Source organism: Myotis myotis, unplaced genomic scaffold, assembly GCF_014108235.1.
Source record: "Myotis myotis isolate mMyoMyo1 unplaced genomic scaffold, mMyoMyo1.p scaffold_m19_p_9, whole genome shotgun sequence".
Taxonomy (NCBI): Eukaryota; Metazoa; Chordata; class Mammalia; order Chiroptera; family Vespertilionidae; genus Myotis; species Myotis myotis.
Genome location: NW_023416401.1, coordinates 36,822,264 through 36,847,452, shown reverse-complemented (window position 1 = coordinate 36,847,452; position 25,189 = coordinate 36,822,264). Strand labels below are relative to the sequence as shown.

The following is a 25,189-nucleotide window of genomic DNA, read 5'->3' as shown; positions in this document are numbered from 1 at the left end:
TGTGTGTTTTTTTCTACTACTAATCCCATTAGTAAATGAAACTAGGTTTAAGAAGATTTAAGAATTTACTTAAAACTTCTTAACTTGAAATTTGCTTATTTTGAAGTTGGGCTACACTGGTTCAATAGAAATATCATTATGCCACAAATTACATTCTGATTTTAACACAAAACATAAAAATAAGATACTCCCCCCTCCCCCTCATGGGTCATACAATGGAGTAACAATATATTTCTACTGAATTACCAATAAAGAGGTGAGAAAACTAAAGTTTTTAGTAAAAAAATTATGCCCGGCTTCAGTGGCTCAGCTGTTGAGCATTGACTTATGAACCTGATCACGGTTTGATTCCCAGTCGGGGCACATGCCCATGTTGCGGCCTCGATTTCCAGTAGGGGGCGTGTGCAGGAGGCAGCCAATCTATGATTTTCATTATTGATGTTTCTATCTCTCTCCCCCTCTCTCTTTTCCTCTCTGAAATCAATAAAAGTATATTATTTTAAAAATTATGATGAGCCCTAACTGGTTTGGCTCAGTGGATAGAGCGTCGGCCTGCGGACTCAAGGGTCCCAGGTTCGATTCCGGTCAAGGGCATGTACCTTGGTTGTGGGCACATCCCCAGTGGGGAGTATGCAGGAGGCAGTTGATCGATGTTTCTCTCTCATCGATGTTTCTAACTCTCTATCCCTCTCCCTTCCTCTCTGTAAAAAATCAATAAAATATATTTTAAAAAAATAAAAATAAAAATTATGATGAAAATAGCCTCAGTTACAAAGAATTCATAATCTCCACCATAATTATTCTATAGTGAAGGAATTAACTCAAATGCCTTTCTGCATTTTCAAGACCACTCATGTATGACAGATACTCACACACAAAAGGACCAAAACCCACCTGAAACAGAGTTCCTTGAGGCAGATGGCTCTTATCATCTACACTAATGCATATCAAGTTTTTCTTTCCCTATCAGGAACTACTTATAATTCACTGTCTACCTATGAAAACAACCCAAAATTTACTGATATGCTTCCTTCAAAACCAAGAGAAAATTCCTGTTGATGCCACTCTGAGGTTTCTCAAACATTTGCAGTTTAACTGTTTATTAGAAAATGGCTATCTAGTTTACTCAAGTCCCAATGTTTCATTATTTCCTCACTTTATCAAAACTTTAAAAAGGGTAGCTAGTGTCTATTTTGAGTTGTGAATGAATGAATAATCAAATGCAAACAGGTCTTTCTAGGAACAAAGGAGGGGAAAAAGATTCTCCTGAGTCAGAAGGCCCAGCTTAAAGTGACACTCCCAAAGATAATTTTGAAGACTTAGATTTTACCTTTAAAATTCAACATATTTTACATTCTGCTCTAGTGCATCCATGTCTTTATATATTTAAAAAAAAAAAAAAACACCAAAAGACTAACTAGCCAAATTTCAAGGGTTAATGTATAATATATATACTATATGACCTAGAATATCCTCAGTGTACATATTACAATCTAAGAAGTTTGCGACTAAACATCCTCTGAGATCTAAACCTTCTGACACTAATGTTCTAAGGTCAAACTTTCAACAAATATTTTGAAACCAGAGAGAAAAATACTGAGAGTTGTCCAGCTGTAGCAGTTAAGCCAATCTGTTTGATCATTAAGAGAGTGAAGCTAAGCAGCCCAATCAAGGATCAGAAGAATCATAGCTTGACTGTCACAAATTCTGGACAACATTTCCAATAAATAAAGCCAAAACAAGTGGGAAACCCTCTGCACTAATCAGAACTCCCATGACGGCTGCCTCACTGGGTGTGTGTGTGTGAACGACCCTGTCTTGTTAATGAAATCTGTTTCTTTGACACTCAGGGGTGACATCCTACAATATAAGCAATTTTATGTACTAGGGCTTTGTCACTCCATTTTGTTCACACTCCAGAAATCCTGTTGCCTGGCCAGTGTTGCTTAGTGGTTGAGTGTCAACCTCTGGTCAGGGCACATGCATGGGTTGCGGGTTCAATCTCTAGTAGGGGGCATGCAGAAAGCAGCTGATCAATGATTCTCTCTGAACACAGATGTTTCTATCTCTCTCTCCCACTCCCTTCCTCTCTGAAATAAATAAAAAATATATATAAAAGAGATTCTGTTAAAATGCAAGTCATATTATTATAAAATTTGAAAATAGTAAATAGAAACAAACATTTTGCTATAAACTCACAACTGACAGGAGTGAACGAGTGTATTACAACACTGAGTAAGTAAAGGTACTTCAGGAAGCACAGTGTTAGGTTTCTCCACTCCAGGTCAGAAGTGAGTACAAAAGGATATACCCTGGGTGGGGCAAAAGTAGGTTTACAGTTGCTCCTTTGGAAAATAATACAATAATTATAAATAACACGAGAATAAACTCTGTTTCATGTATTCACAACTGTAAACATGTTTTTGCCCCACCCTGTATTTCAAGACTCTGAAAGCAATTTTAAAAGAATGTTTCTGAGAATGACTGCATCATTGAAATGCACATATTGTCACTAACCTGGGCAATGTACATTTGATTGGATAAGTTCTTGTCATATTCCTTTACAGTTACATTTTTTTATGATTAAGGACTAGAAAGTTCAAAATTTTTAAGTTTCAGGGCTAGTTAGAACAAAAATAAAGTCATTCCTCATACCTCAACCTTCATAATGTTAATAATTTTAGCAGCTTGATTAAAGTGACTCCATTTTATATATTGTCTGCCTTCACTTTTTCCTCGATATCATGGCTGTAGCACATGACACCATTGGCCCTGTAGTGTTCTCTTTAACACAACATATAAATCTTGTAATAAAAAAATACTACAACTAGAGTGAAAAGGAAATAATCAAATTTCTGTCACTCTTATGTCTTTTACCTCTCTTTTTCCTTATAATCTTTCCTCCTGAAAATTACTTTGGTGGAATGTAGTTTTATGGATGAACTGTTCAGCAAAATAGTTTTAAACTGAACTTACTGAGGTAACATTGGTTAATAACATAATTTTCAGGTGTACAAGATTACAATTCAACATCTGTGTTCCTACCAGTACCATATATTTGAACCCCTTTAGATTTATTAACAACATATTGTACTTGTTATTTAAATAGTAATATTTTTCATCATGAATACTATCCATCAATTATCATCCATCACCCCATCTCAATAAGCACTCTGATGCTGCAGGAAAGAACTATTTGTTCACATACCATGACAGTATGTATGTATGTATGTGTCTATGTACCTATCAAATAATATATCTCAGAACAACAGAGCCACATGCCATTCCCCTCTCCTCACCATCACACAGAAAGAATCATTTGATTTTACAGAGACCTTGCCACAGACACCAAGTTCTCTAAATCTGCTAGGAACTCCAAAGCTCATTGTAAACTTTTTGCATAAGAGGTGCCAGATTCAACACTTCATGAATATGTAAACTTATTTTTGGAAGCGTGTATTTTTCTAAATCTAACTTAAATTCAAAGAAATATTAATGAAATTAAAGCTATAGCAATCACCTTTGGGACATCATCAGAATATCAAGCCATTGTGCCTGTAGCCCTTTGGTATGTCAGGAAGAAATCAAAACAGTGCCATGATTTTACATAAAAAATTTGACCAACCAACATACTACATCAATCATCTTATAATGTTTTCTATAGGTGCAGAGGAGGATCTTCCCTGATTACTAATTTTTTTAAAAAAGAAAAGAAACAAGTAAAACACAAGTACCAATCCACCAGCTTCCTGAGCTGATGCCATAAAAGTGACCAGGAGAATTCCTCATTTCCCATTACACTCAGTTTTTTCAAACACCTCCAATGTATCTTGCATTTAACTCTCAGGAATGCAGCCCCCTAGTTTCCCAGAGGGAAGTCTTTTACTAGAAGATCAGGAAGCACAAATTCACCACTTCTCTACTGCTCTTTGGAACTGCCTTAGCCCATCTGTCTCAATTAAATAGAACATGACGACCATGAGGCCAAGAAACAGGGATGTCAATGCCTATATACTAGTACCTATGCAGAGATACTGCTCACAAATATAGGCATTCTGTGCAGGTGTCTTTTGAGGGTCCTAGGGAAATGGAGATGTGTAAAAATCTTCCACCAATGCCAATTAAAACACAGCTCAAATTTCATGCCCTACTTTATTTTGTACAGTACCTACTGGGACCCCAGTAGAACTTTTCAGAAATATTAGAATAGAGAGCTCCCTTTCCTGGCTCTGGGAGAACATGTGGGAGGATGAAGGGAGAGGCTGTGGAAATGGAGGCCAACTGCACCACTGCTATCAGCATCACCCATCATTCTAGTTTGAGCTGTGTCCTTGTTGGATGTAGCTATGCAAAACAAATGCCAGGAAAGGCTGTGCTGAATTACTTCAATGAGAGAGAAGGACTTCCAAGAACAATTACAGGTCAGTGAAACAACATTTGGGATACCGGAAAAGAAAGCTTGTTTCACTCATTGATCTGTTTAAAAGCAGAGTCCACTTTGATGTGCCAGGCACTATTCTATTCTAAACTGGGATCAAGCATTGAACTTGCCTGATGAGTTACCTGCTCTCATAGCACTTAGATTCTAACAGAGAGAGAAAACAAATGAAAAAATTCTAGACTGGGATAACTATTATGAAGGAAGTTAAAGAGCAATGCTCTCAGAAAGTAAGGAAGGGTAAGAGGCTATTCTAGGTAAAGGGCTTAGGAAGCCAAAAACAAGAAAATGTATGACAGAATTTTAAAAAACCAACAAACTCCAGGAAGGCTCACATCTGAAAAAGAAATAGGGTATAAGTAACATGGGAGATAGAGCATCAGAACCTGGAAGATCATGTTCACACATACTTAAGATTTACTTTCACACAAGACACTGCTGCTATTCTTTCCTTAGTTGTTTTTACAACCTTCAAATTACTTCAGAAACAAAGCAAGAGTAGAAAATGAGATGACTCGATACTAAGTTAAACATTCGAGAAATGACTGGAAATTTCACAGTAACACAAAAATCTGAACAAAAATCTCCAGCTGTAATCTAAAAAGTACTTCCGAGAGCTGTTTCTGATCTTCAGTGAAGACAGATGTGACTAAACCATCTTTGAAAATACTGCTATAACTAGACCTTCTGTTAAACACAGATGTCACACACTTTTCTTGAAATTCACTGTTATGAACTGAACTGTCCCCAAAAGTGATAAGTTGAAGTTTAACCCTCAATACCTCAAAATGCGACCTTATTTAGAAATAGGATCTTTACAGAGGTAATCAAGTTAAAATGAGGCCATTAGGGTGGGCCCTAAATCAATGAAGGACTGGTTTCCTTATAAAAGGAGAATTTGGCACAAAGACAGACACACATATACACAGGGAGAAAGCCATGTGAACATGAAGGTAGAGATAGGGTACTGCGCCTACAAGACAAGACATACTGAAGATTGCTGGCAAACAGAAGCTAGAAAAGAGGCACGACAGACTATCCCTCCCAGCCTCAGAAAGAATCAACCCTTCTAGCACCTTGATTTCAGACTTCCAGCCACCAGAACTGTGATAATTTCTGTTGTTTAAGGCACTCAGTCTGTGGAACTTTGTTTAGGCAGCTCTAGCAAATGAATACACTCACTAACGTAACAGCAAAGAAATATAAAAGGGGTAAACCCACAAGTACAAAGAGAATGGTTACAGAAAAACTATAGGATATGAAAGTCGTCAGGTTTTTGAAAGACAAAAAATGATGAAGAAAAAGAAAAAGACAAGGAAGTGCTCAAACAAAGCCCACGTTAACGGAGGTATGCCAAAAAAAAAAAAAAAAAAAAAAAAAAAGAGAAAGAAAGAAAATACCTAAAAATGAGAACGGTAAGAAAATTTCCCAGAGTCGAAGACACAATTTTCCAAATTGAAAGTTCCCATCAAGTGTCCAGGACAAAGGATGGAGAGGGACTGCACTTTTGTGGGCTCCACCAAAGGCAGTCGGGACAGAAAGATGCCAAAAGACAATGTTAAAGGCTTCGCAATTTCTTTAAGGGCAAAGGATTAAGAAACCTTCAGTGGGCAGAGCTACACAAAACAGATGCACATCATGCTCTCAATCAGAGTTGCAGTATCCCAGTGCTTGGCCACTTCCCAAACACTTCAATGAGAACCCACAGCTGCAGATGATTCTGCTTGTGAGGTGAAGCTTCACCAGACCTGAGAAGCACCCACTATATCAGTGATGGCGAAATTATGACACGCGTGTCAGAGGTGACATGCGAACTCATTTTTTTGGTTGATTTTTCTTTGTTAAATGGCATTTAAATATATAAAATAAATATCAAAAATATAAGTCTTTGTTTAACTATGGTTGCAAATATCAAAAAATTTCTATATGTGACACGGCACCAGAGTTAAGTTAGGGTTTTTCAAAATGCTGACATGCCGAGCTCAAAAGGTTCGCCATCACTGCTCTATACTCTCTCATGTTTTTATGCCCTTCTGACTGACTGAGGCCGGTGACATACCTGCCTTTTAGCCAGGAGCAAGGATACAAAACAAGCCCAGGACTGGAGGTTCACCATGAAGCCAGGTTGAGACGGGCACTTCCCAGGTGTTCCAATCACTCCCTGACCATGAACAGTCCAGGGACCAATACTGAAAATCACAAATGAAGGCAATTCATCAAGAGATGAGAAAATAAGGACAGACTTTTTAAAAAGGTGCTAAAACAAGTAAAAATCTTGAGAAAATGGGAAATGATAGAAAAAGAGAAGTTGAGGGAGAGAGAAACAAATTTAAAAGCTGGGACTTCAAATTATTTTCATTCTAGCATTTCATAGCCAGCCTACCAATCAAGTAGGCTAGAATAAATTTCCAGACCTGTAAGGTGTCTCATAGATATGACCTCCTCTAATCCCTTTCTCAAAAAGCTAGAGGAGGATGTGCCCATCAAAATGAGGAAGCACGCTGAAAGGAATATCTAGTAAACAGGACCAACCCAGGATAAATTACTGGGATTCAGGTGAGGTATTGACTGCACTGGGAATTTTTGTATTAGTTCTGTCAGAAATTGGGGGCCTGAATTTGTGATTGGTACTGAGAAGCATAAGCCAACAAAACAATTACGTCCAGAGAAAACAAAAATTTGAACAGGAAAAGAAATAAAATCATCGCACATGCTTGTCTTGAACAATATTTAGTCATGAAAAAACACTAAATATTGAGAAAATAAAAAGTTATGATACAACTGTATTAGGAAGGTAGAGGGAAATGTGTAAGGAAGGTATTATAAAAGATGAATCCTCATCTTGCATAGTAGGAAATGCATAGAAAATGTCTAAAATTTAAAATCCAGGTTATAGTAGTATAAGCATACAAACATGAACTTAAATCCCACAAGAAACAGGTATGAGTTGATAGAAGTTGCTTCTATTAAGCAGCATCAGCAGTGAGGAAGAGACTGGTGTTTTTCAGAATATACCTCAAAGTACTATTTGAACTTTAAAGCTCTATATAAAAAATAATATACTTAAACATTTTAAAGATAAACAAAACTATTATATGATGCAGCCTTATGAAAGAATCCTATTTACAGAAATGAAAACTATGGAAAAGAAAAAATAAACACCAAATATAAGCACTGTGGGTTTGGTTTTGCTTTTAATTAGGAAAAGCTCTTTTTTAACTCTTGAAATCAGCATCTATGGCCCATTTGAGCTTTAAGTATGTGTAATTAACAGGACAAAACAAACGAACTAGGGAATTTAAGTACAGCCAAATTCCTATAAGTTATCTAGTTCAGCGGTCCGTGAGGTCTAGTTCTAGGTCCGTGAGGTCCGAAAGGTTGGTGACCGCTGATCTAGTTCATTCACTAGAGATAAGAAAATGTCCTAACACAAAAGCCCCTTTCTCTCTTTTTGTAAAAAATATATTTTTATTTATTTCAGAAAGGAAGGGGGAGGGAGAGAAATATAGAAACATCAATGATGAGAGAGAATCACTGATAGGCTGCCTCCCGCATGCCCCACATTGGGGAATGGAGCCTGCAACCTGGGCATGTGCCTTACCAAGAATTGAACCATAACCTCCTGGTGTCGCACTGAATCACTAAGTCATGCCAGCTGGGCCAAAAGCCCTTTTCCATTCTATGGTGAGGATACCAGCAAAAGATTTATTGACCATTCAGAAAATTAAAGAAAAAAAAAAAAGAAGAAAATCACCCACCAGAAAATTAAAGGAAGAAAATCACCCACCTTAATGCATGTATATTAGTGGTTTTCAAATAGAATAAAATTTCATGTAGTTTTATTATCTAGGGAAATTTTTATAAAAATCAGTTATTAGATTTCATAGAAAAATGTTAATTACTTAGCCACTTCATGAACTAGCAAGCAACAGAATTATTCTTTGCAGTTAAGCATTTATCTGTACTATTACAGGGTGGGGCAAAAGTAGTTTACAGCTGTTTGCATGGAAAATAATACAATACTTAAATAATAACACAGGAATAAACTCTGTTTCATGTACTTACAACTTTAAACCTACTTTTGCCCCATCTTGTATATACTACGTATAGAAGACAGCTCTGCTTTCTAAACAAAGATAAGGCTCCACCTACAGGCCTGGACAACAAAATTCAGAGATAAATTTTAAAGGCAAAATTCACAAGGCTTAAATTTAGAAACATGTACTGCATAAAACTTATATACAACATTACTAACTTAAAAAAAGTATATTTTCTATTTTGACACTATAAAAGTAAAAATTCTGGGTCAAAATAGAAATTTTAAGCAAGCACATGAAGCAATCATATTTTTATTCATGACAGAAACACCTTTCAACTAAACATATTCTCATGCTAAAAATATAAGCACAAAAGCTCTCTCCAAGATACCTTCTGTAACTTACACTCAATCACTCATGCAGTACTCTCTTCTTAATCCCTCCCTACAGCAGTTTTATAAAAGTCTACTTTATGTAACAGACTTAATTCCACCTACAAGACTTTCAGCTACTTCAGGGACAAGAGAGATGTTCTAGTCCCTTTTTTCTCCTTTGCCCAGTGCCTTTCCACACTGTCTCATTTAGTTAGAGCTCTTAGCCTACTGCCCTGCCTCTGCATCTAATCCTCAGAATCAACCCATCGGTAGGTATTATTTCCATTTTACAGGTGATACAAGTGAGTAAACTATATACCAAAAATGTACTCATCAATTTGGGAATTCCTAAAAGTTTATGAATGTATTTCTGTATAAGAGGTTTTTCTGTATTGAACAGTTGGTAAATACCAAATCATTTATTCAATTATAGTAAGTAAAACACCATTAAAACTTCATTAGAGAGAATGTATCCACACATGTAGTTACCAAGTGAGTCAAAATAATACAGTGAAGCCTTGGCCAGTTTTGCTCAGTGGTTAGAGTATCAGCCCTGAGACCAAGGGTTTGATTCACAGTCAAGGGCACATACTTGGGTTGCAGGTTTCAATCTCTGCTCTAGGTCAGGGCTTGCGCAGAAGGCAACCAATCGATGTGTCTCTCTCACATCCATGTCTCTCTCTCTCTCCCCACCCCCCCAACCCTCCCACTCTCTCAAAGGAAAAAAAAAAACAAAAAACAATGGAAAAATATCCTTGGGTGAGGATTAAAAAACAAAAAAATAAACTAAAACTCAGATACTCAACAATATAGGGGTTTCAGCTGGCTACCCACAATGTGATGGGACAAGGGTTCCTGAATAGAGTAAGATGCTAGAAGCTCTGTCCAACTAAGAAATGTTGTGACTCAGTACTCCTACACACAGTCCAGTCCCACGTAATCCAGGGATAGAGTAGTTTTCAAATCAGGAATAGTAAAAAAAAAAAATACGAGGGAAAATCCTTGAAGAAGGCATCATATTGAATACTGATATCCCAGTCCAACTGAGTCCACTTCTCCTTCTAAACAGAATCACTTTGCTCTCAAGCTGAGCCCAACAGTAATACTTAGAGTTTTTGATACTCAGTCCCAACTTAGCAGTGATGTGCTTGCATTGTGGAAGGCAGACAGCTTCCCTCTTTCCACAGCAAACACCAAATAGGCCTGGTGGGACTGAATCACCTCTGCTGTTTTCTTGGCTGGTATCTCTCCCTAATACAATTGGATTTGCATACACCAATGATTCAGAGAAATCCAAGGTCCCTATAGAGCTGGCACTAGTCTATCAGCAGTTTATAGATGCTAACATTAACAATAAGTTATCCAGTTCTATCTAATAAAGTCAAAACAACACCCTGAAATTGATTTATGCAAGTCACATACTTCTCATAGTCCTTGGGCAATGTGGTGGCATAGCGGCACTGGCATTGGGTCACCACCACCATATGGTTGTGTGCCTTTGGCAAATCTCATTCAGCTTCAGTGTCTTCACCTAGAAAATGAGGCTAATATATCTACCTTGCAGGGTTGTTTTAACTCTTAAAGAGATGATATGTAAAGCACAACACCTAGCCAGATGATGTTCAGTCATGTAACTGTAATAATATGACAATCTTTTGCAAACATGCAACATCTTCTAGAAACATTTAGTGATCCTAAAAAGTAGGCATCAGACCCTTTTAAAGACTAAGAGTCTCTATGATGGAGTAAATAGGTACTTAATATTCATCCAAAAAAAAAAGTTGAGATTTTAAAGAAATATAACATGTGGACACTTTGGGATTTTTACAAAGAAATATAATTACACTTAGCATCCCAAAGGAAGCAAAAAGTATATTCCTTATGGTTCTTCAGTAAACCCAAGTATTCCTTGACTTACATTGGTTCAGAAGAAAGGCACATCACTTTACGAGGGCCAACAATTTACAGACTCAACTCCTGGGGAAAGTACCATACCAGAATTCAAAGAACACTAATCCAGAGTTCTTAATTCACATTGACTATCTGATGGTTTTACTGTCTTATTACAATACAGAATCATATAATCAAATTATCAGATGTCTTTATATTAAATAGATTATGGCCAAATACCTTTTAAGGGCTATTCTGGACACTCCTCTTTTAGAATGAGTTAAACACCAAGTCTCTAGTACAGCTGGACACACCTATTCTGCTGGGAGCAGTAAGTGCCACATCATAATGCACTGAATAGATTAGAACCATCCTGACCATTATACAATTCTGCTGTTTATTCAAAGGAATAAAAAAGTCTCTTAGGTAGATTTCAATTCCAGATTAACCAATGAACTTTTTGTTTATAATTATGATAGTTTCTGTGTAAAAGAAAGCATCTTTACTATAGATTTAAATCAAGTATCTTTCCCATCATATTTCAAAAGTAGGTAAATGCAGAAAGCCAGTTACTAAAGAAGTTATTTGTTACCATTTGCCTTTTTTCTTGCAGTAAAATCACTAGTTCCAACTTTAGAATTTCTGAAGGATGCTTTCCCTATCATCAGCTTTTCCTCTTTTCCTAATTACTTAGTTATAGCCACTAAATAATTTTTAAACCTACATCCTGGCACCTCTTTTGAAATACTAGTTTTTAACAACCATGTTTCCTTAATCTTTTCAAATCCACGTCCCTTTACACCCCCTACAATGTTACTTAAAATTTCAACTAAATTAACAAGTGACCACAAAAATTAAAAATCAAAACAATGGGAGAGTGCACACCAGACCTTCAAAAAGTTTCCAATGCACTGAAAATAACAGGGCTTATAGCTCAACTACTCCAGCTTACTGCATTTGAGCTCTTTCTGTACAACCTATGAAGATTCATCATTTCCTCTTTCCCCTTCACAACTACTTTTAAAAATCAACAGATCCTGTCCCTATGACCATATTTCAAAGGTGCCCATGTTTAAACATTCCTTCCTTCCCTCCTCAAATCCTACTTATTTTACTAGAATCAGACAAACCTTCAAGGCCAGCTTCTTACTACTCCCATTTGACTCTCTCCCCTACTCTTTGCTCAGTTTATAGAAAGCAAAGGAGGCAAAATGACCAGGCAAGTGCCTGAAAATTAAGGAGACAGTAGTTATTTACTCTAATATCGATTAACAGCTAGAGGAAAGTCATAGATGACTTGAGAGCAAACACAAAGTAATAGAGAGAACACTGAAAAACATAATACGTATCAACACATGTAAAGAGGTGAGAGTCCTACTTCTGAAGGTAATCAAGGAAAGTGAGTACTCAAGAAAATTAAATGTTTGGGACAGGTGCAGATGGTGGGCAGAAAACTAATTGAGAGAACTGAGATGAGGAATTTAGAGTTGCTAAACCAGGTGAGAACGAATCATTGTAGAGTCTTGAATAGGAAAGATAAAAAGATCTAGGAATTGAAAAGAACTTAGAATTTATAAATCACTTTAAATTGTATTTATACTTTGCCTGGTTGAAAAAAATAATTTGATGTAGCTCAGACAAATATGAGAAAACAATAAATTAAGATAAGAGAATTAGACAAAAATAAGGATATAAAATGAAACAAAGGCAATATAGATGCAGTTACTGTTCATAAGATTAGAGAAGTACAGATTTTCTAAACCATTCAAATATGCCAAAAAGTGAGATAAAGGCAATGTATCAGCTACCTGAACATCACAAGGTGTGTTTTTCTGTGAGCTAGTGTTTCTCCTCCAAAACAGTAGAAAAGCCTATTTTGGATAGCTCATGTTCAAAATATGACACTAAAGAGAGATGTAAATACCACATAATAAAGTTCTAAATTCAAAGATTACAAAAATAGGTACCACATTCTAAATGGATTTTTAAAAGACCACAATTTCTAGGAGCTCCCCCTTCACTTTTCTAATGCATTCGTGTAGTCTCTCAAATTATACAGCTGACCTAAATAATCTAAAAGATCCCACTTCTAACAATCATACCTCCTTGCCTTTCAGCCATACTCTCTCTGTACAGGGGTGAAATGAAGGCAGGAAAAGGAGCTGATGCTGTAATTGTTTTGTTACGCTTTACAAGAAAAATGATTTCTGGCTCCTTTCTTCCTCATTTCTCAGTAACAATTTTTACACCAATCTAAAATGACAAATAGGATCACTGAAATATTGTACTCAGAGGCTTTAGAATAAAAAGAATCTAAACAGTCAGTGAATCTAGGGGAAAAAATGTATACTTTATCATCATTCTAATTCTAGAAGTCGCATTAAAGGCTTTATCTTGCATTGCAGCAGTTTATATCCTAACGAATTCTTTTTTTGTTCTCCCTCCATTTTTGTAAAAAATTATTGATTGATTTGAGAGAAACAATGACCCCTTTGTTCCACCCACCCATGCATTCATTCACTAGTTGCTTCTTACATGTGCCCTGACTGGAGATTGGGCTGGCAACCTTGGCGTACAGGGATGACATTCTAACCAACTGAGCACCTTACCAGGGCTCCTTCCCTTTTGATAAACTGAAAACTTAGAGCAGAATCATCCAGTGGAAGGATTTCAGACCAACGGCAGACCTCTGGGCCAAGAGCTTCCTGTTGTTCCAGATCAGGAGCAGGGCTGCAGGAGGTGAGGACTACCGAGCTGGAGTGGCCCCTCCACACACAGGAAGCCACTGACTTTGGAAGACTACCCAGTTACGGTGAGTAACTTTCCCTCATGTTTGTCTTTTGAAGAGTACAGGAATATACAAAATAAAGAATCAAGACCATGGTAGGAAAGGTAAATTCCAAAAAGTGCAGCTAATTGCTAGCAAAGCCATCAAAACTTCTTATTCAAGTACCTTTACCAACTAGAGAGTTATTTCATCAAGAAGAAGGCAAATGATAGACCAAAAGATTCTGAGGTTCAGACAGGAGTATGTATAACTTACTTATAAAAGAAGGGAATAAAACAGGAAAAAAAACGGGCTTTCAAAATAAAGCCACTGCCTAGTGATTGGGCAAGTCACTATAAACACATGCACACTGTCAACCACTGGGGTCAGAGCAAAAAGGAAAGGATTTAAATTAAAGGGGGGCAGACTTAAGTCAAGCTTAAAGGAAAACTTCCTGATCAGATTGCTAAGCACCTAAAGGAGGTAGCTGAATCTACCTCCTAACAAGACAAAGCTGCAGGCTGTTACTGTGCTGCTTATACAGGAGGAAATATGCAGACAAAGAAACATACCCAGAGGAAAGAGATGCTGACAAAAAGAACCAAGCTATAAGTAAATTAAATATTAATATTTAAACTAAATATGCAAAATGTTTACTGTAATGATCATCAACTTAATTTAACCTTTTACCACCACTAATGCTTGGCACTGCCAGGATTATTCATCCAAAGCTCACAATTCAGGAAAGTTGAGTGAACTCATTCAGGAAGCGCTACCAGCTCTCAGGTCACTGGAAAGGACACTGTCTGCTGCTTCCTACTTTTATTTGACGGACCCCAACCGAGGCTCTTCTAAAAGCCGGTACTGTCTTTGGTACCAGGCAGCAACCAGAGTCTGTCTGGTCTTCAAGGGCTCCTGGTCTAGGGTAGGAGGCAGTCCAGTCAGTAAACCAAAAATTACAATTCAGGGTGATATAGCAATAAAGGACACAAAGCCCTAGCTGACTCTGTTCTTTTCTTAACAGAGGCTCTACTATAGGTTCAATGGTTTTCACACGCTCCCATTTCCAGGTCCTTAAGCACAGAGCTTTTCTTGGTCCTCACCTGTGCCATCAAACACTAAGCTCATCTCATTTGCAGCATTCTATGGCCATCTCTACCAAAAGTTGGGGATGGAGATACATCGGTTTAATATGCCACAACCAACTGGTATTTAATTGGATAAAAGAAGTCATCCGTACTGCTCAACAAACACTCTTTCATGCGTGGCCTTGGGCCGTGAGCTCGCAGGAGGCTGGCTGCCCTTCGGGCAGAGTGAGGATGCTGCCTGGGGGACCTGCCCACGGCGGGCTCAGGGCTAATCCTTCCCCTGCACCTGGCTGCGGGCTCTGCTGCCCCCATCTCAACATCACCTGCCGCCCCTTTTCATCCCTGAGCCACTAAGAACAATCATTATCATCCCATCAACAAAGAAACCATTATGGGCCACTAATTTATTTGTAAATATTTCAAAATATATTTCAATGCTGTACTGTCAAAGCATGATGAACGAATCAGGCCAAGTTTTAATAAACAGTAACACCAAGCATCTCTACTGAGCAAAGAGCTTCAACAGGGCCTGGCTTGACCCCAAGGCAAGAGACACTTTTTTAATTAAAAAAGAAAAAGAAAACAGGTTTGGAATAATCATCGCCAAATGTGCATTTAAAATGAGCCTAGCCCTAGCGGCTTGTTTAAAAAAAAAAAAAAAATCCTTCAGAGGATTTCCAAATATTCAGCGTTCCAGCAATTTCTGAAAGGAAGGGTGAGCCTCTGGTCCTGTAACTGCGCCTCCAAAATGTCACCCCAGGTTTTCAGTAAGAATCGTCAGGGGGAAAGGGCGACCCGCCGGGGTTCCAAGTTGCGAGAGAAGCCCCGAGGATGGGGATCTGGACCAGTTCCGTCCCGGTGAGGACCGGCCGAGGGGAGGGGGCTTGAGAAGCGAACAAGGACTCACGCTCCGGACCCGGTCCACCACCCGGAGGCGCGGACGCCCGGCCCCACGGCAGTAACTGCAACTTCCCAGCCCGGGCCCCACGGGTCACGTGCCGCGGGCGCCCCCTCCCCCCGCGGACCGGGGGCGGGAGGGAGACGCGGCCTCCGGCGGCACTTTCCTGGCCGCGGCCGGCTTAGCCGACCCTCAGCTCGGCCTCCGCGCCAGAAACACGCGAGGGTGGCGGGGTCTGAATGACCATCACCTCGGGCAGCGGCCGAGGCACCCGAGTTTTTCGGAGTCTTCCCGTCCCCCCTCCCGGTCCCCGCCGGCTCGCGCCCCAGCCCATCCCGCGAGCCCGTCCCGCCACGGCGCCGGCGGGGCCGCGTCTACGTGACGGCGGCGGGCAGTGTGGGGCGCCGGCTGGGGCGGCGAGGCCCGCAGGGCAGCCCTGCGCGAGCCGGAGCCCCCAACCACCTCCGAGCGCAGGGACACGACGCGCGCCGCGGGGCGGACGGAGGCGCGAGGACCACGACCCGGCACCCGCTTACCTGCGGCGGGTGGGCTCCCGGCCCGCGCCGGCACCCGCGGACAGACGAGGGTCGGCGGCGGCTGGACGGGGACGGCGAGGACCTGCGGGGCAGAGCGGGCTCGCGAGCAGCTGAGGGGGCGGGGCAGGCCAGAGGCGCGCGGGGAGCTCCAGCGCCCGCCGCCGCCGCTACCTCGGGAGCCGCCTGGGCCGCAGGCGAGCCGGCCGGCCCTCATGAATGGGACGCGGCGGCGGCGGCAGCCGGACGGCGCGCAGGCCCCGCCCAGGTCACGTGGCCCCGCTGCGCCGCCCCCTCTCAGCCTCTCGGCGGGTCCTGCTGCTCGCGCGCCGCCGACGCCGCTGCCCACCTCCCACGCTGCGGGACTGGGGCTCCGACCTCCCTCTTGCTCGCCGCCACCAGAGCGTTACTTTTCTAAAAATAAAGTTTCTTCTGGTCTCCATGGCAACCCTGCGGCACGTCACGTGGGCCTTAGAGCCCAGTTGCCAAAAAAGAATACATGTTATTAAAGTGCAAAAAAAGTATAGGGCATGAGTGTTTTCCACATTTTATCACCAGTGGCGGTCTAACTGGTTACTTTCTCTTGCCCCTTGCCCCGCTCCCAAATGCTATTACATCTCCTTTTAAATACATACTTTTTAAACAAATGGGTTATCAGTAGTGCATACTATTGTTGCACACCGGTTTTTATATTTTTGCGGCCTATTCTCTTGAAAGTTATGAATGGCAGTGCATGCATATTTCTTTCAATGCCATTTAATTTCTCCATATGCATCCTGTGGATGATAATTCATATAGCTTTGAGGATATTGAAAAAAAAAAGTCATTTATAGAAAGCTTCTGTACAGAACCCAGCCACGGCACAGTTTCTCCCCGCAGACGGAGTGTGGGGTGACAGCTGTGCTGGGACCAGGGCATGGCTCGCGGTCACAGTGCTCCCGTGGCTGCTGCTGCAGAAGGAGCTGGCAACCACTTCTTCATCCAAGCGCCTTGGCCTTTCTGTAGCACTCAGCCACGCATTGCCTCATCCTCAATCAAGGCCCGACCAAGACACAGGTGGTTTCATTGGCCCACGCACACTAGGAATTTTCCTCTTTTGTGCCTTTCACCTGACTCCACAAGCGAAATAAAAATTTTAAAAGACGAGGACTGGAATTTTCCCTCCATGTTTCAAAGCATTTTATTTGTCTATGGGGGAGTGAAATTAGAGCGAAAAAAAAGCTGAATCCTCCGTTTCTACATCAACGCAATGGAAACAGTAGTGCCTTTCTCCCAGGACTGTTTTAAGGCTGTCACAGAATTACCTATAAAATGCCCAATTTAGCTTCGTGTCTGGAACCTACAACAGTGCTGTGAGTGTTCGCTTTCTTCCTTTTCCCCACTTAGACTTTTCTGTTTCTCCCAGGCTATTTTCACTTCCTCCTGCCTTGGGAGGGAAGGGTTCTGCCCAGCTTCCTCTCTCCCTTCCATCATTCAGGAAGCTACCGTACAGTATAGGCATCCCTCCCATGCTCCCATTTTAGACTGTACACCTCACTCTGAATGATTCCTTCACATTTCTGAGACTTCCTCATTCTTCTCTAGTGTCTACTTATTTTATGCCACCACTTAAAGCGAACTAGAGACTCATTAAATATTTGTTACATGATAGCCCTACCCTTCTTGCTCCTGACACTTAAGAGGTGTGTGGGGAGCCAAGGAATTCCAGTGGAAAGTCAGAGGAAGGAAGCTCTTCCTTCACCGGCCCTCTGACCTCACCACCCTCCAGCTCCATCACTTAGGAAGAAGGGTGGAGAGGAAAGAATGAAGAGGAGGAAGGGAAGGAGACGCAGACTTTTTTGTCCCTTTATTCCCCCGGATCCCATCAACTTATCTCACAACTTCCTCCCCAGACAAGCTACCTGGAGAGAGGAGTCTCATATTTTTCACTTTTGCCGTCCTGCTCCTGCTCCTCTTCCACCCCGGGAACGGCTCAGACTGAAGTCACCGACAACCTTCTGGTTGTCAGAAACAATGGGTCTCTTTCAGGCCCTCTTTCTCAGGCTCTCGATAGGGAAAGACAATATGGACCACAATTTCCTTCTTAAAACCCCTTCCTCTCATCAGCCAGAACTCCTCTGAGAGCCACACGTGCCTGTGCTCAGTGACTTTAGGCCTCTCTACCAGCATGGCCCACAGTGATGTCATATTCAGGCCCATCATGTTTGCTTTCAAACCTGCTCCTCCTGAATCTCTGATCTTGGCTAATTGCACCATCATCCATTTAGTCATCCTAGCCAGAAACCTAGGCGGGAGTCTCATTGCCCTCTACTCCCATTCCATGTCCACCAAGTCCTGTCACTTCCACTCTCTTGAGCTCTCTACAGAATGGCCTTGTTGCCCACCTTCAGGTCCTCCACAGTTTCCTAACCGTGTAGCCTCACTCTTCTAACAATCAGGCCTTCCCTCACCGTGTCTTATGATTCATTGCAGGCATATTCACGCTGGGCTCCCTGCCCTCCATTCTTTCATAGTTCTAAGGACCCTCTACCCTGAATTGCAGATCTGACCCTGGCACAAATTGTTGACAATCCACTACCTAGAGGAAAAACTCCAAGTCCCCTAGCATGGCATCCAGGATGCTCTTTTTTTCCTCAAATTTTCTCTCCAGCTCCTAATAGCCAATATGCTTTAGCCATTCCCTTTTAGTAGGGTAATTTTTTAAATATTAATTTCTGTTTTTCTCCATGTACTGTATTTCCTCTTTCTTTCCCCCTTATAAGAATGCATCCTGGCATTCTGCTTGTCTCAAGGACCTTCTGGAAAGCAGAAGTTGCCTGTAAGACACTTCCTTCCTGTCTTTAATTTCCAACACTCTCTAAACTCATTGAGGAACCAATCTAAGTCAGGAAGGAGAGGGCCCATGAGAAGGAGTCTATTTGAGGGAATCAGGAAGCTGGCACAGTAAATATTAAGTCTCCCCACCCTGGAGTTGGAAGGGAGGTGGTCCTATGTTCTCCCTCTGGCAGCTCCCAGGAGAGGTGATTAAGCCTTAAAGAAATATTTTTTTGTTTGTATGTATGCATCTCTTCTGTAAGGACAAAGACTAGTTAGCATTGTCTGAGCCATTACCATATGCTTAGTTCTTCTAGTAATTCTAGCTACAAACTTCTGAGGTAGCTGCTGTTGTAAACACCACTTTATTGATGAAGAAACTGAGGCACAGAGAGGTTGAGTGACTTACTTCAGGTCTCACAGTTAGTGAGCATGACTCTGGGCTTTGTTTCCAGGCCTGCTTGATTCTCAAACCATCACTTCATTAGTTGCCTCTATTGTCCTACCCCAATCAATGTTTCTTTTTCTCACACTACTAGTCCACCTTGTACAGATCACTATCATAACACTTATTCTATAGATAGTAGGTGCCCAATAAATATCTGATAAAAAATAAATGAAGATTTCCATATCTAGTAATATACTTGGCTAGGGTGTCTGGACTAAGTTTCGATGAAAACAACAACAAAAATACTGGATAAAATATTAAAAATATATTCTGGAAGGCATCTATAAACTGGAAAAAAGTTAAGAAATAGCACCAGGACAGAATAAAGGCCAGAACCCACAGGGGTAAGCAGAGTCCAAAGTCAGCTTTTGCCTGGAAGGTATTTGCTGAATTTAGTGAACTTGAATATTGTTTTTTGCTGCCTTGGGAGTCTTGGGGGCAGGAGTAAAAGCCTAGTGCCCTTTAAGCTGGGAGTTTAATAAAACTGGAACCACAAAATCATCAAGGTACATCCACAAATTTCAAAAATTTTGTATTATATTCTTAAAATTCAATTAAGTCAAGAGTCAAATTTTAAAAAAGATAAATAGAAACACCCATCTGTTTGGAAACTCAGGATAAAAAAAATAAATCATATGGATATATGACAATATTTCAATTCTTTTTCCAATTCATGTTTTTACTAATTTCAGAGAGAAAAGGAAAGGGAGAAAGAGATAGAAACATTAATAATGAGAGGATCATTGATTGGCTGCCTCCTGCACACCATCTCCTGTGGATTGAGCCTGCAACCCGGACATGTGCCCTTGACCAGAATCAAACCTGGGACCATTCATTCAATCCACAGGCAGATGCTCTAGCCACTGAGCCAAATCAGCTAGGGCAATTATTTCAATTCTATGTATCAAATATTTGATACCATATGTGGAAGTTTGAGAGATAAAACTGCATAAGAAGTTAAAGGAAAATGTATAGACCTAAAAGCTTATATTAGAAGAGAAAATTGTTTGAAATATAGATCAAAAGAGTTAGAAAAAACACAGGAATGTAACAAAATACACCTGTACGTTTTTAAATGTTATTGTGTGCCCACAGCTTTATGTTTACCTTAATCTCTTGTAAGGTAAACTTACATCTTAGGACTTCCCTAAGAAGCTGCAAGGAATGATTTTTTTCAACAATGCATTGTACAGCGTTTTTAAAATTTTTTTAAAATCCTTCCAAATGATGAGGAAGAAAAAGTAATGTAAGATGGACCAGACGTATAAAAGGAACTAGTAGAAGTGGAACACTCTTCTAACTAATAAGTTACTCATGATATACCTATCTCCAAATCATTCCATTTAGGTTTGTTTGCATTCTTCTAAATCAGGGGTTATAATTCTTAGTCCTGGGAACAAAGACTGTTCCAGCCATTCCATGGCCTTTCTGATTTTCACTGGTCATGTGCTGCCAAGGTTGTAAAACTAGGGATGCTGCTGGGGCAGAAATCTCAGCAGTGAATGTTGTTGTCCTGTCTATGCTGGAATCTCTCCAGTCCTGGGCAGTTCATCATGCTGGGATAACTCAGAACATAGGACAGTGAAGACCGTTGCCCTAATCAGTAGGACAATTGATGTCATCTAAGGAGGCAGACTCTCCCCAAAAAACTACTCATTGAAGTGCCCATTATCTTTCATAGTTTTCAGTCGGGCAGTTTAGAGAAAATGTGTTCTGCAGATTTCGTAGAAGGATTTTATTAATCAGCACCTTGAGATTTTTCTGCTCTTTTGTAGGGCTCTTCCATCTGAATGTATTTTTCATTATAACCAAGCAAATATTGTTAACGGTAATAATAAGATAATTTTAGAAGGGGAGGAGAGATTTTAACTCATCTAAGAAGGGCTCTGCCCCCAGCTTGTCGGAAAGCCCTCAGCACTTCACTGTTACAGCAATAATTCTGAGACCAGCCTGAAAAACTTTCCGTATGTGAATATTAACTTTCTTGTGCTTCCAGATTGCTTGTTTCAGCAGCTACTGTCTTTATTTTCTTCAAAAATAGCCACTAATTTGAATGGAATGTCTAGACTACCACTAACTGTTCTTAAAAGAATGTGTTTGCAGAGTATGTCTGTTCTCCTTGCTCCCTTCCAAAAGATTTCAAAAGCCATCCTTTGTACCTCCCCAATTTGGGGGTGTTAGTTCTGAGTAATGATTCTTGATGATGTATGCACGCCTCTTCTTTCCCTCCTCCCTATTTTCTCCCTCACAAAAGATCATCACTAAATTAATTTTCTTGGCAACCCAAAATGTTTTTCTCCCCCCCCCACCCCATCTTTCCTTCACATTTCTCTAAATGGCTTACTAAAGGTAGACAAATGTCTTTTGATGTTAGAAAAATCAGGGGAAAGTGTATGACTTTGTAGATTATTTCCTAGTTAGAACTTGAGTTTCAGTGTTTTCACTAGGGGAGTCTTTTGTCATTAAGTGATAATCCTCAGAATTCATTAAATAAATGTTTAGCAAGTTTAGAGTGCTATGTAGTTATTAATTAACTAGAGGCCTGGTGCACGGATTCATGCACAGGTGGGGTCCCTCAGCCTGGCCTGTGCCCTCTCACAATCCAGGACCCCTGGGGGGGGGGGGATGTAGCAGTGCCAAAGCAGCAGGGCCACGCAGCTCCACTGCCACGCATCCCAGCCCCGCTGTGCCTGCCACTGCCCCTGCCACTTGGTAGCACGGAGGAGGGAGAGGCTCCCGCCTCCGCAGCTGTGCTCACCAGCCATAAGCCAGGCTTCTGGCTGAGTGGTGCTCCCACTGTGGGAGCACACTGAGCATCAAGGGGCAGCTCCTGCATTGAGCATCTGCCTCCTGGTGGTCAGTGTGCATCATAGCGATCGGTCAACCAGTTGTTCCCATCTTTCAGTCATAAGGGTCGCTTAGGCTTTTATATATTTGGATTAGCTAATCTCGAGCGGGTTAGTTACTAAGTACCCGCCACAAACTTTTATGAGGAAACAGACTACTTTTGAACTCAGTGATGACCCCGTTTGTGCCTATTAATTTGTGGGTGGAGAAGAATACAGCACTTGTCTCAAAGAGTACAGGAAGAAAGGAAAGGTACAGTTGGAAAGGGGATTCTCAAGTGTTTCCTTGTTGGAACAACTTCTATTCCCCACCGTCCTTTACCCTCAGCCAACACATCCCACTGCCTTTCCATCCTCCCTTCCAAAAACACACCACACACTATTAAGACTTTCTATTTTAACCAGAAGGGAAAAGATAAAGACAAGATACAAACAGAGGAGTAGTGTGGGGGAGGAACAAACTTTCCTCTACCCTCAAGGTTCTGAGTGGTCTAATAATCGAATGGGCATGAGATAGATTAGCAAGAGAAAATAACCACATTTAATACATATGTATGGGAACCCCACATGCTGGAGAGGTTCAGAGACAGAAAGAGAACATGGGTATATAAGACGTCCTGAGCTAGGGATGTGCCTTGAGGAAAGGTGCCTTGAGGCTTCAAAGGGTCATTGCAGGATGATGATAAGAGCAGATGCTTGTAGTATGTCTTGCCCTTAGATAGGTCCAAAGAGGTCATCTCTGATAATGGCTAATTATGGGCAAGGCCCTAAATTCAAATTCTTCTAGGTAGTTAAGGGAGGGTCAGAAGTTTCTCTTGAGCCTACGGTTAATGTTGTCTTTAGCTCAAAACAATCTGCGACCACAGAGGCACATCTTGGAGCAACTTGTCCTGAACCCCCACAGTAGCAAGGAGGAAAACAATAGGAGAGAACCCATGCTTCTGCACATAATCAGAAATTAGCTTTAACAACTGACTATCCCATGGGTGAGAAACAAGAGCAGTTTGGGGGCAGTGGTAAGGGTTGCTGTGGAGAAAGATCTTCTCCAGAGCTGTTGTTAACCCCATCAAATAACCACCGTTCTTTCTGCATTTCATGTCTCCTCAAACTTTCTGGAATTTTCTAATGATTCTGTGCTAGAAAACACAGCTGTGTGTGTCTACAATCTGGAAGCAGATGCAGCCTGGGAGAGGGGTGAATGTGGGGGGCTTTGAAAGGCTACTACAAGATACTAATGGAAATTCAGACCGGGGATGTAGAATGTACAATGGAAACAATCTGTCCTCCTGTTCTCAGATTTGAGTCTAAATTTGGGCCACTGTGTAGAAGGGAATGCCAGACTGACAACTCCTTACCTCTTCTATTTCAGTGTCAGGGAGAAATTTCAGTTTCACATTGTTATTGTTTTGGCCATAGAAGGCTCCTGAAAGCAAGCCCCCATGGCTTCAGAGTCTTACCAACACTTCTGAGCTATACTCAGTGAAACCTCCTAACAATGTTGTGTTTGCTAAAACTTTTTCCATATCACTGTTTGATAGTAGGACTTGAAGGCTGTCTGGATGTAACTGATATAGTTGTTAGGGGCCAACTATCCCCCAACTTAAAGTCTCAGTAGATATCAGTGGTCTAGGCCCGTGGTCGGCAAACTGCGGCTCGCGAGCCACACGCAGCTCTTTGGCCCCTTGAGTGTGGCTCTTCCTAAGCCTTAGGAGTACCCTAATTAAGTTAATAACAATGTACCTACCTATATAGTTTAAGTTTAAAAAATTTTGCTCTCAAAAGAAATTTCAGTCGTTGTATTGTTGACATTTGGCTCTGTTGACTAATGAGTTTGCCGACCACTGGTCTAGGCCTTTGAATGCCTGGGACAGAAGTTTTAGTGGTGAATACTTTTGGTAATAATGACAATAACAGATAGTTACCAATGTCTGTACGCTTTTTCCTGATGCCACTGATCTTGCAGCTAGAATTGGCAATGGGTCACAGTTATCACCAATAGGCTGAAATATAGAGATATTCTGGGTCCTTGACAGCATCACTGGGCAGCTCTCGTGGTCCTGGACTGTACCAAGTATACCTTAGAGCAGTGGTTCTCAACCTTGGCTGCACATTAGAATCACCTGGGAATGAGGCCCAGAAATCAGGATTTTAAAAAGATTCCCAGAAATCCTGATTTCTGGGCCTCATTCCCAAGTGATTCTAATGTGCAGCCAAGGTTGCGAACCACTGCCTTAGAGCTTCTTGTTATATGAGAGAAACACCCGCGCCTCCCCCCTCCGCCCCAGCTTTATCTATTTAAGGCACTGTTTTGAGGTTTTCTATTACTTGCAGCTGAGCACATATCTAATGGTTGCACCAGTTCACCGGTTTGTTATAAGAGTAAATGAGGTAATAAAAATCCCTTAAAAATCTCCCATAGTAAGCCCTCGACAGATCGTTGCTATTATTATTATTATTATTATTATTATTATTTTAAAGTACTGTATGCTTTTGTTGTAGGCAGTGGGAACAACACCAGGTGGGGTCAGACCAGACCTGGGTTCAGCAACCTCAGTACTTGAGTTCTGGCTAGGAAAGAATTCAGAGCCAAGACCCAAACTTGTAAGAGAATGATTATTTGGAAAATTACAGAGGTAGAAGTAATTCATAAAAGAGTTAGGCTTAGGAAACAAGTTATAGGGATAAAGGAAGGGCCCTTGAAGCTTGAGAGTGAGGAAGTTGACGGTAACACCCATGGTGGTGGGTGAAGGAGAAGGAAAAGGGAAAGCAAAAGTGAAAGCGAAAGGTGAGGGCATGCTCCCAGGAGGGAGAGCGCTCTGGGTCCTCCATTAAGGGTTTTAAGGGTGGAGATTTTAGGGGAGGTCCCAGGGGAAGATCTCAATAGAACAATAGAACATTCAACAGCTTTCCATGTGTGTCCTTTCAGGGTCTAGGTCTCCACTTATTGATTGGTCAGTGTCAGGGCAAGGGGTCATTAGTCAATGCAGCTGATCCTGAGGTCAGCTGTGGCTGGTTTTGTTGCTTTCTGGGCCTGGCGCTGAAATACAGGTGAGGCC

The 25,189-nt window shown here is 41.1% G+C and overlaps 1 protein-coding gene across 4 annotated transcripts in view; it reads right to left on the bottom strand.

Annotated features, from left to right (window-relative positions):
* The window catches only part of LPIN2 (lipin 2), a 93,122-nt gene extending 76,871 nt beyond the window's left edge, over positions 1-16,251 (bottom strand). For 3 of the 4 annotated variants that reach the window (XM_036323217.1, XM_036323218.1, XM_036323220.1), the window contains exons 1-3: positions 10,980-11,072; positions 10,272-10,380; positions 8,226-8,284 (exon numbers count right to left, since the gene is read on the bottom strand). The gene's annotated coding sequence lies outside the window, so the exon portion shown is untranslated. Of the gene's footprint in view, positions 1-8,225; positions 8,285-10,271; positions 10,381-10,979; positions 11,073-16,028 lie in introns of those variants that run through there. The other variant, XM_036323221.1, reaches the window with a different exon arrangement.
* Positions 16,252-25,189: the final 8,938 nt, after the last annotated feature.